At 42.2% G+C, this 8852-nt stretch overlaps 1 pseudogene; it reads left to right on the top strand.

Moving 5' to 3' along the window:
* The first annotated feature begins 5053 nt into the window (after positions 1-5053).
* On the top strand, positions 5054-8626 carry LOC110289161 (annotated as a pseudogene).
* The last annotated feature ends 226 nt before the right edge of the window (positions 8627-8852 follow it).

Below are 8852 nucleotides of genomic sequence, written 5' to 3'. Positions count from 1 at the left end.
CTGTCCTGGAACTCACTTTGTAGACCAGGCTGGCCTCGAACTCAGAAATCCGCCTGCCTCTGCCTCCCGAGTGCTGGGATTAAAGGCGTGAGCCACCATGCCTGGCTGTATATTGTTTTTATTATGTTAAGGTATGGGCCTTGTATTCCTGACCTTTCTATGACTTATATCATGAACAGATGTTGGATTTTGTAAAATGCTTTCTCAGCATCTACTTTGATGTTCATATGGTTTTTTCTTTTAGTTTGTTTATATAGTGGATTATATTGATGGATTTCCATATATTGAACCATCCCTGCATCCCTGGAATGAAGCCTATTTGATTTTAATGGACATTCATTTTGATGTGTTCTTGAATTCTGTTTGTGAGAATTTTATTTAGTACTTTTGCATTCATATTCAAAATGGAAAATAGTCTGAAGTTCTCTTTCTTTGTTGGGTCCTTGTGTGGTTTAGGCATCAGAGTAATTGTGCCTTCATAGAATGAATGGGGTAGAGTTCCTTCTGTTTCTAGTTTGTAGAATATTTTAAGGATTATTGGAATTTTGTCCTCTTTGAAGGTCTTATAAAACACTGCACTAAACATATCTAGTTCTGTGCTTTTTTTTGGTTGGGAGACTATTAATTAAGTTTCTTTTTCTTTAGGAGATATGGAGATGTTTAGATCATTAATCTGATCCTGATTTAACTTTGGTAACTGCTATCTGTCTAGAAACTTGTCCATTTCATTCAGGTTTCCCAGTTTTGTTGAGTATAACCTTTTGTAGTAGGATCTGATGATTTTTTGGATTTTCTCAGATTCTGTTGTTATGTATCGCTTTTGTTTCTCATTTTATTAAGTAGGATATGTTTCACTTTGCTCTCAGGTTAGTCTGGCTAGGAGTTTATCTACCTTGTTGATTTTAACAAAGTACCAGCTCCTTTTTTGGTTGATTCTTTGAATAATTCCTTTTGCTTCCACTTTGTTGATTTCAGCCCTAAGTTTGATTATTTTCTGTCGTCTACTGCTCTTGGATGAATTTGCTTCCTTTTGTTCTAGAGCTCTTATGTGTGCTGTCAAGCTCGTAGTGTATGCTTTCTCCAGTTTCATTTTGGAGGCACTCAGAGCTATGAGTTTTCCTCTTAGGAATGCTTTCTTTGTATCCCATAAGTTTGGGTATGTTGTGGCTTCATTTTCATTAAACTCTAAAAACGTCTTTAAATTCTTTCTTTATTTCTTCTTTGACCAAGTTATCACTGAGTGCAGTGTCTTTCAGCTTCCACATGAATGTTGGCTTTCTATTATTTATGTTGATATTGAAGACAAGCATGACTCCGTGGTACTCTGATAAGATGCATGGAATTATTTCAATATTTTTGTATCTGTTGAGGCCTGTTTAGTGATTGATTTTATGTTCAATTTTGAAGAATGCAAAGAAGAATGTTTATACTTTTAGGTTAAAATATTTTGTAGTTATCTGTGAACTTCATTTGTTTCATAAGTTTTGTTAGTTTTAATGTGTCTCTGTTTAATTTCTGTTTCCAGGATCTGTCCATTGATGAGAGTGGGGTGCTGAAGTCTCCCACTATTATTGTGTGCAGTGCAGTGTGTGCTTTGACCTTTACTGAAGTGTTTTTAATGAATGAGGTTGTCCCTGTATTTGGAGCATAGATTTTCAGAATTAAGAGTACATCTTGGTAAATTTTACCTTTGATTAGTATGAAGTGTCTGTCCTTGTTTTCTTCTACTCCAACTGGTTTCTTGGGACCATTTGCTTGGAAATTTTCTAGCCTATTATTATGAGGTAGTGTCTGTCTTTGTCCCTGAGTTGGGTTTCTTGTGTGCTGCAAAATGCTGGGTCCTGTTTATGTAGCCAATCTGTTAGTCTATGTCTTTTTATTGAGGAATTGAGTCCATTGATATTAAGAAATGTTAAGGAAAAGTAAGGTTTGCTTCCTGTTATTTCTCTTGTTGTTGTTGTTGTTAAAGTTGGGATTCTGTTCTTGTGGCTATCTTCATTTAGGTTTGCTGAAAGAGTACTATCTTGCTTTTTCTAGTGTGTAGTTTCCCTACTTTTGTTGGAGTTCTCCTTTTATTATTCTTTGATGGGATGGTTTCGTGGAAAGATGTGTGAATTTGGTTTGGTCATGGAATACTTTGGTTTCTCCACCTGTGTTAATTGATAGTTTTGCTGGTTATAGTAGCCTGGGATGGCATATGTGTTCTCCTAGTGTTGGTATAATATTTGTCTAGGATCGTCTAGATTTCATACTCCCTGGTAAGAAATCTGGAGTAATTCTGATAGGTTTTCATTTATGTTACTAGACCATTTTCCCTTACTGCATTTAATATTCTATCTTTGTTTAGTGCATTTGGTGTTTTGATTATTATGTGTCTTGAGGAATTCCTTTTCTGGTCCAGTCTACTTGGAGTTCTGTATACTTCTTGTATATTCGTGGGCATCTCTTTTTTAGGTTAGGAAAGTTTTCTACTATAATTTGCTGAAGATATTTACTGGCCCTTTAAGTTGAAAATCTTTTTTTTTTCTTAAGGATTTTATTCTATTAATTTTTAAGTTTCTAGATCTATAGAAGGTACTTATGTGTCCTGTTGCTTTTCTAAAATGATTATTTTATATTGAAATACTATTTTACTTTTTTTTTCTTTTTTTTTTTTATTACATATTCATTCTCATCTACACCTATTATCCTTAGGTTTGGTCTTCCATTGTGTCCTGGATTTCCTGAATGTTTTGAGTTAGTATCTTTTTGCATTTTGCATTTTCTTTGATTGTTGTTTCCATGTTTTCTATGGAATCTTCTGCTCCTCAAGATTTCAGGAATTTCTGTCTTCCATCTCTATTATTCTGTTTGTGATGTTTGCATCTATGTCTCCTGATTTCTTTCCAAGGATTTATATCTCCAGAGTTGTCTCCTTTTGTGATTTCTTTATTTTTTCTACTTCCATTTTTTAGATCCTGGATGGTTTTCTTCAATTCCTTCACCTGTTTGGTTGTGTTTCCCTGGAATTCTTTAAGGGGTTCTACCTATTTACCTGTGTTCTCCTAGAATTCTTTAAGGGATTTTTTGTGTTTCCTCTTTAAGGACTTCTACCTGTTTATCTGTGACCTCCTGAATTTTTTTAAGGAAGTTATTAATGTCCCTCTTAAAATCTTCTACCAGCATCATGAGATATAATTTTAAATCATAATATTGCTTTTCTGGTGTGTAAGGGTGTCCAGGACTCACTGGGGTGGCAGTACTGGGTTCTAATGATGCCAAGTAGTCTTGGTTTCTGTTGGTAAGATTCTTATATTTGCCTTGTAATCGATGGTGTTAGGTGTTCTGTCTCTGGCTGAAGCTTGTTCTTCCTGTGAGTCTGTAAGCCTCTGTCAGCACTCCTGGGACACCAGCTCTCTCCTGATAAGAACAGTGCACAAAACAGCACCATCTCCTTTCTTTAGAAGTAGGCTGTAGGACCCTGTCCTAGAAGCTCTGTTGCCTGTGCTCTCCTGAGTGGACTACCTTAGATATATACCAGAGAGAAAATGGAGATCTCCCCCTGAGTCCCAGGGGTCAGAGCACTCCCTGGAGGCAAGCTCTCCTTTGGCAAGGAAGGTATACAGAGAACTGTGGATCTGCTACACCTCCTGGCTGCTGGTGAAGGCCCCATAGGACCATGTAGGAGAAGCTCTGTTGCTTCTGTGAACAGCGCTCATTTGTTGATAAGTGCCTTAGGAGAGAAACACCTAAGAGAAAATACTGATCTCCCCTGAGTTCCAGGGATCAGAGAACTTCCTAGAGGTAAGCTTTCCTCTGGCAGGGAAGGTACACAGAGGACTGAGGATCAGTTCCACCTTATATCTAACTTTCTTCTTCTGCTCTTATGAATTCTGTGAAACTAGATATAACTTGATGTAATGATTGGTTTTTCTTTTATTTACTAGATATTTTCTTTATTTACAATTCAAATGATATCCCCTTTAGTAGTTTCCCCTCCGAAAAACAACCCCCCATCCTCTCCCCCCTCCCCCTTCCCCCTGCTCACTAACCCACCAACTCATGCTTCCTGACCCTGGCATTCCCCCACACTGGGGCATAGAACCTTCATAGGACAAATGGCCTCTCCCCTCATTGATGTCCTACTAGGCCATCCTCTGCTGCATATGCAGCTGGAGCCATGAGTTCCAATAAGTGTACTCTTTGCTTGGTGGTTTAGTCTGTGGGAGAAGTGGGGGTAGTGGCTAGTGCATATTGTTATCCCTCCTATGTGGCTGCAAACCCCTTTAGTTCCTTAGGTCCTTTTTCTAGCTCCTTCATTAAGGAACCTTTGTTCACTCTAATGGCTGGCTGAGCATCCACTTCTTTATTGTCAGGCACAGGCAAAGCCTCTCAGGAGAAAGCTGTGTCAGGCTCCTGTCAGCAAGCACTTGTTGGCATTCACAACAGTGTCTAGGTTTGGTGATCCAAATTGTCCCAGTCACATATGCCCTAAAGAAATAGAAACAGTCATTAATAGCCTCCAAAGCAAAATGTCCAGGACCAGATGGGTTTAGTACAGAATTCTATCAGACCTTCAAAGAGGACCTAATTCCAATTCTCCTCAAACTATTCCACAAAATACAAACAGAAGGTACTCTACCAAATGCTTTCTATGAAGCCACAATAATTCTGATAACTAAACCACACAAAGACCCAACAAAGAAAGGGAACTTCAGACCAATTTCCCTTATGAATATCAATGTAAAAATACTCAATAAAATTCTCACAAACCAAATACAAAAACACATCAAAATGAACACCCATAATGATCATGTAGGATTCATCCCAGGGATGCAAGGATGGTTCAATACACTGAAATACATCAAAGTAAATCCACTATATAAACAAACTAAAAGAAAACAGCCGACTCTGTAGACCAAAGATGGCCTCAGACTTACAGCCCCGCCTGCCTCTGCATCCTGAGTGCTGGAATTAAATGCTTCTGCAATCATACCAGGTCCGAGACTCTTTAAAAACAAATGAGATAAAATAAATAAACAAGTAAGACTATTCTCTGATTACTCTCTTCAAGGACTTCGGGTAAGAATGTAAAGGCCCAGCCGCACTTGGGCAGGATGAGCCAGAAGGAGCTGAACTGCAGACACTTTCACCTCCATGAAGAGCCCATGTTGGTGACAGAACCTTCTCCAAAGCAATGAGATAAAAACAGAAGGCGAAGGACGAACGTGCAGCGATCTACAACTACCCAACCGGACTTACAGACACTTGCTGTGCTCCAGGAGCCTGAGAGGCGCAGGCGGCCGTGGGTCTCAGCGTCCCCGAGCCCCTTGGAGCCCCCGCGTGTCCCAGTTCCCGGGAGGAAAGCACATGTGCAGCGCCTGTGTCCCTCGACCTCTGTAGGCTGTGCACAGCCTCGAGTCCACGCGGGACACAGACTGCCCCACACATCTGCACTCCAGAGGCAGATGCTAGAGTGTTTCTGTGAATCCTACTGTGGTCTACATATCCAGTTCCAGGACAGCCACAGCTACACAGAGAAACCCTGTCTCGGGGGAAAAAAAAATCCAGGCAACCAGCCGACCAAAATGAAATAAAGGAATACCTTCGAGCATGGCTGTACCAGGGCCAAATGACAGGCGCAACCATACAGCCCCTCCTGCATTTAAAGACTACGTGATGGACAAGAACACCAGAATCGAAATAACCTGGGAGCCCAGCCAACTGTGAGTACCTCGGTACTCACATCACATGTGAAAGAGATCCCCAGATCTCCTGAGAAAACATCCAAAGTTGAAAAGCCTAAACAGAGAAGCTCACAGGAGTGCACTCAGAAGGCTGCAGAGCTTAGAGCTTCCATTAAGGAGAACATGGAGCTGATTCACCTTAAGAAGCTCTTACACGAGAGGAATACCTCACTGGCAGCCACAGAAGCCCAACTGACACGAGTTCAAGAGGCATATGAAGACTTGCTTCAAAAGAATCGGGGAATATTGGATACAGCCCATAATGCCTTCCTCAGCCAAGTGAATGAGCTCAAGGCAGAGCTGAGTGAAGAAAGCAAGAAGGCTGTGAGCTTGAGGACTCAGCTGGGAGATGTGTCTATCTTGCAGATAACTCTGAAGGAGTTTCAGGTCAGAGTTGAAGATTTGGAAAAAGAACGAAAACTGCTGAGTGACAGTTATGACAGACTCTTAGAGAACATGCTGGATAGCAGTCATCAGCCTCTGGATAGCAGTCATCAGCCCCACTGGAGCACGGAGCTCACAGGGGAGCAGCTCTCACCACAAGTCTGTCCACTGCTGGACCAAATGGGTGCTGCGCTGGAAGAGACCAAAGTCTTTTTTTTTTCAATGTTCAGTTTCCTTTAATGACCCCCATCTCCCTTGAAGGGTAGGTGCAGGCAGCTAGGCGACCGGCAAGACTTGTTCACTTGAAGATCTTGCCTTGATTGATGGCTTTTCCCATGTGCTGGAAGGTCCCCTCCCAGGAAAAGTACTCTCGAACCAGGGTCTGGGTTTCCTCGCTCCCAGGATCCAGTTTCTGCCATGTATACGACTCATAGTCCACCTGCCAATCTGGACTCAGCGGAAAGGCAAGCTCTTGGCCTCGGAAGACCCAAACACCAGAAATGGAGCTGCTGTTGTTGGTTCCAAAGAGGATAACACTAGCAAAGGCATTCTTCCTCAGTTTGTCCAATCGCTGAAACATCCCAGTGATGAGGTTGCAACTCATGAAGGTCTGGGTGAGCTCTTCAGGGAAGCTGTACTCAGCATACCACAGGGACCAGCCATCTTTATCAAAGTGCTCCCAAAAATATAGCAGCGCCACAGAGAGAGTGTCCTCGTTGGAGTACTTACGCTTAAACTCATCCAACACAAAGGTACTCTTGCTTCAAGCAACCAACAAAGCTCAAGATGGAAAGCTGAAGTTTCAAGACACCAATATCCTTTACCAGCATGAACAGGAAGAAGAGAACCTTGAGTCAACACCACTGTACCCTCATCTCCAGAAGAGCTGTCTGAACTGGCTGCTCAGCCCACTCTACTCCCACAGACAGATCAGAGAGAGTCCAGTGAACCAAAAGCTCAAGACAAGAATGACTCATCCCAGGTGCTAAGCGAGCTGCAAGTGTCACATGCAGAGACCACACTGGAACTGGAAAAAACCAGAGACATGCTTCTTCTGCAGCGCAAAATTAACATGTGTTATCAGGAAGAGCTAGAGGCAATGCTGACAAAAGCTGACAGAGAAAACAGGGTCCACGAAGAGAAACTGGAGCGGCTGAATCACCTCCTAGACTTCAAGAACAGCCGCATCAAGCAGCTGGAAGATGATTTCAATCTCAGACTCTGGGGATAAGTCCAACGGATCCATCAAAGTGCAACTAGACTTGAAATCTCACTACCTAGCCCCAGAGGGCTTCCAGATGCCAGAAGCTGAGAAGCCAGAGGGTGAAGAGAAGGAGGAAGGGGAAGAGGAGGAGGTAAAGGAGGAAGAGGTGGAGGAGAAGGAAGAGGAAGAAGAAGAAGAGGTCAAGGAAGAGAAGGAGGAAGAGGAGGAGAAGGAGGAGGAAGAGGAGGAGAAGGAGGGGGAAGAGGAAGAGGAGGAAGAGAAGGAGGAGGAGGAAGAGGAAAGAAGAGAACAAAGATGTCCTGGAGGCCTCATTCACGGAAAAATGGGTCCCCTTTCTTCCCCAGGACCAGATAGCTTCTACAGAGATTCCCATAGAGGCTGGCCAGTACCCAGAGAAGAGAAAACCTCCTGTAATAGCAGAAAAGAAGGAAAGAGAGCATCAGATCACAAGCTACTCATGAAGAAAACACAGCAAAAAACCAGGTGTCCAAGGCAAGAACAGAATGGAATATCTGAGCTGTAACATCTTGAATGGAAACACACAGAGACGCATTACACGGAGTGGAAGTTCTCAGGGCTAAAGAAGGCCAAGGATGGTGGTTTAAAAGCTCAGGACAAGAGAGATGAACTGCCATCACTAAGACAGGAGCATCCCTCACATCGTAGAAATGACCAGGAATCCTGTGAACAAGCTTCTGAAGTCAGTGAAACACAGACTACCGACAGCGATGACATCATAGTGACACCCCAGGTTCAGACGTTTCCTAAAGCCGATTCAGAGAAGATGTGCATTGAAATCTCACTGGCCTTCTGCCCTGAGGCTGACATCATGTCTGATGAGACTATCCAGCAGGTATATGTGGAGTACAAATTCTGTGATCTGCCTATATCGGAGACAGAGATTCCGATGTCCCTGAGGAAACCAAGGGAAGGTGAAGAAATACACTTCCACTTTAGCAAGGTGATAGATCTGGACCCTGTGGAGCACCAAAGCTGAAGGCAGTTTTTGTTTGCCATGCTACATGCTCAAGATTCTGATGAGGGACATATAAAGTTTACAGTGGTAAATGATCCTCTGGATGAAGGAAAAAAAGAATGTCAGGATATAGGCTATGCATACCTTGAACTGTGGCAGATATTTCAATCTGGAAAAGATATCCTGGAGCAAGAACTAGAGATTGTGAGCCCTAGAAACCAGGCCATCCAAATTGGAAGGCTGAAGGTTTCCCTTTAAGCAGCTGTTGCCCTCCATGGCATTTATAAGGAGATGACTGAAGATCTGTTTTCATGAAAGTACAAGTTCTACTCTACTCTACGATTTGAGGGAATCACAGTCAAAGTGTCTTATAAAATAACATGCTATGCCATAAACCTGGTCTCCTGTGCTATCTTGCTATCTGTTTTTCAAACTAATGACGTGGCTTACAACCATCAGTGAACTTGACTTGACTTTAGAAACTGCAAAGAAATGGTCATAAAAGACAAGTTTGAAAAAAAAAATCCCAGTTTATTTATCT

The sequence above is a fragment of the Mus caroli genome, unplaced genomic scaffold, assembly GCF_900094665.2.
Source record: "Mus caroli unplaced genomic scaffold, CAROLI_EIJ_v1.1 scaffold_22625_1, whole genome shotgun sequence".
In the NCBI taxonomy this organism is placed as follows: domain Eukaryota; kingdom Metazoa; phylum Chordata; class Mammalia; order Rodentia; family Muridae; genus Mus; species Mus caroli.
Note: the sequence above shows the minus strand (reverse complement) of the source record. Positions and strands in the feature narration are given on the sequence as shown.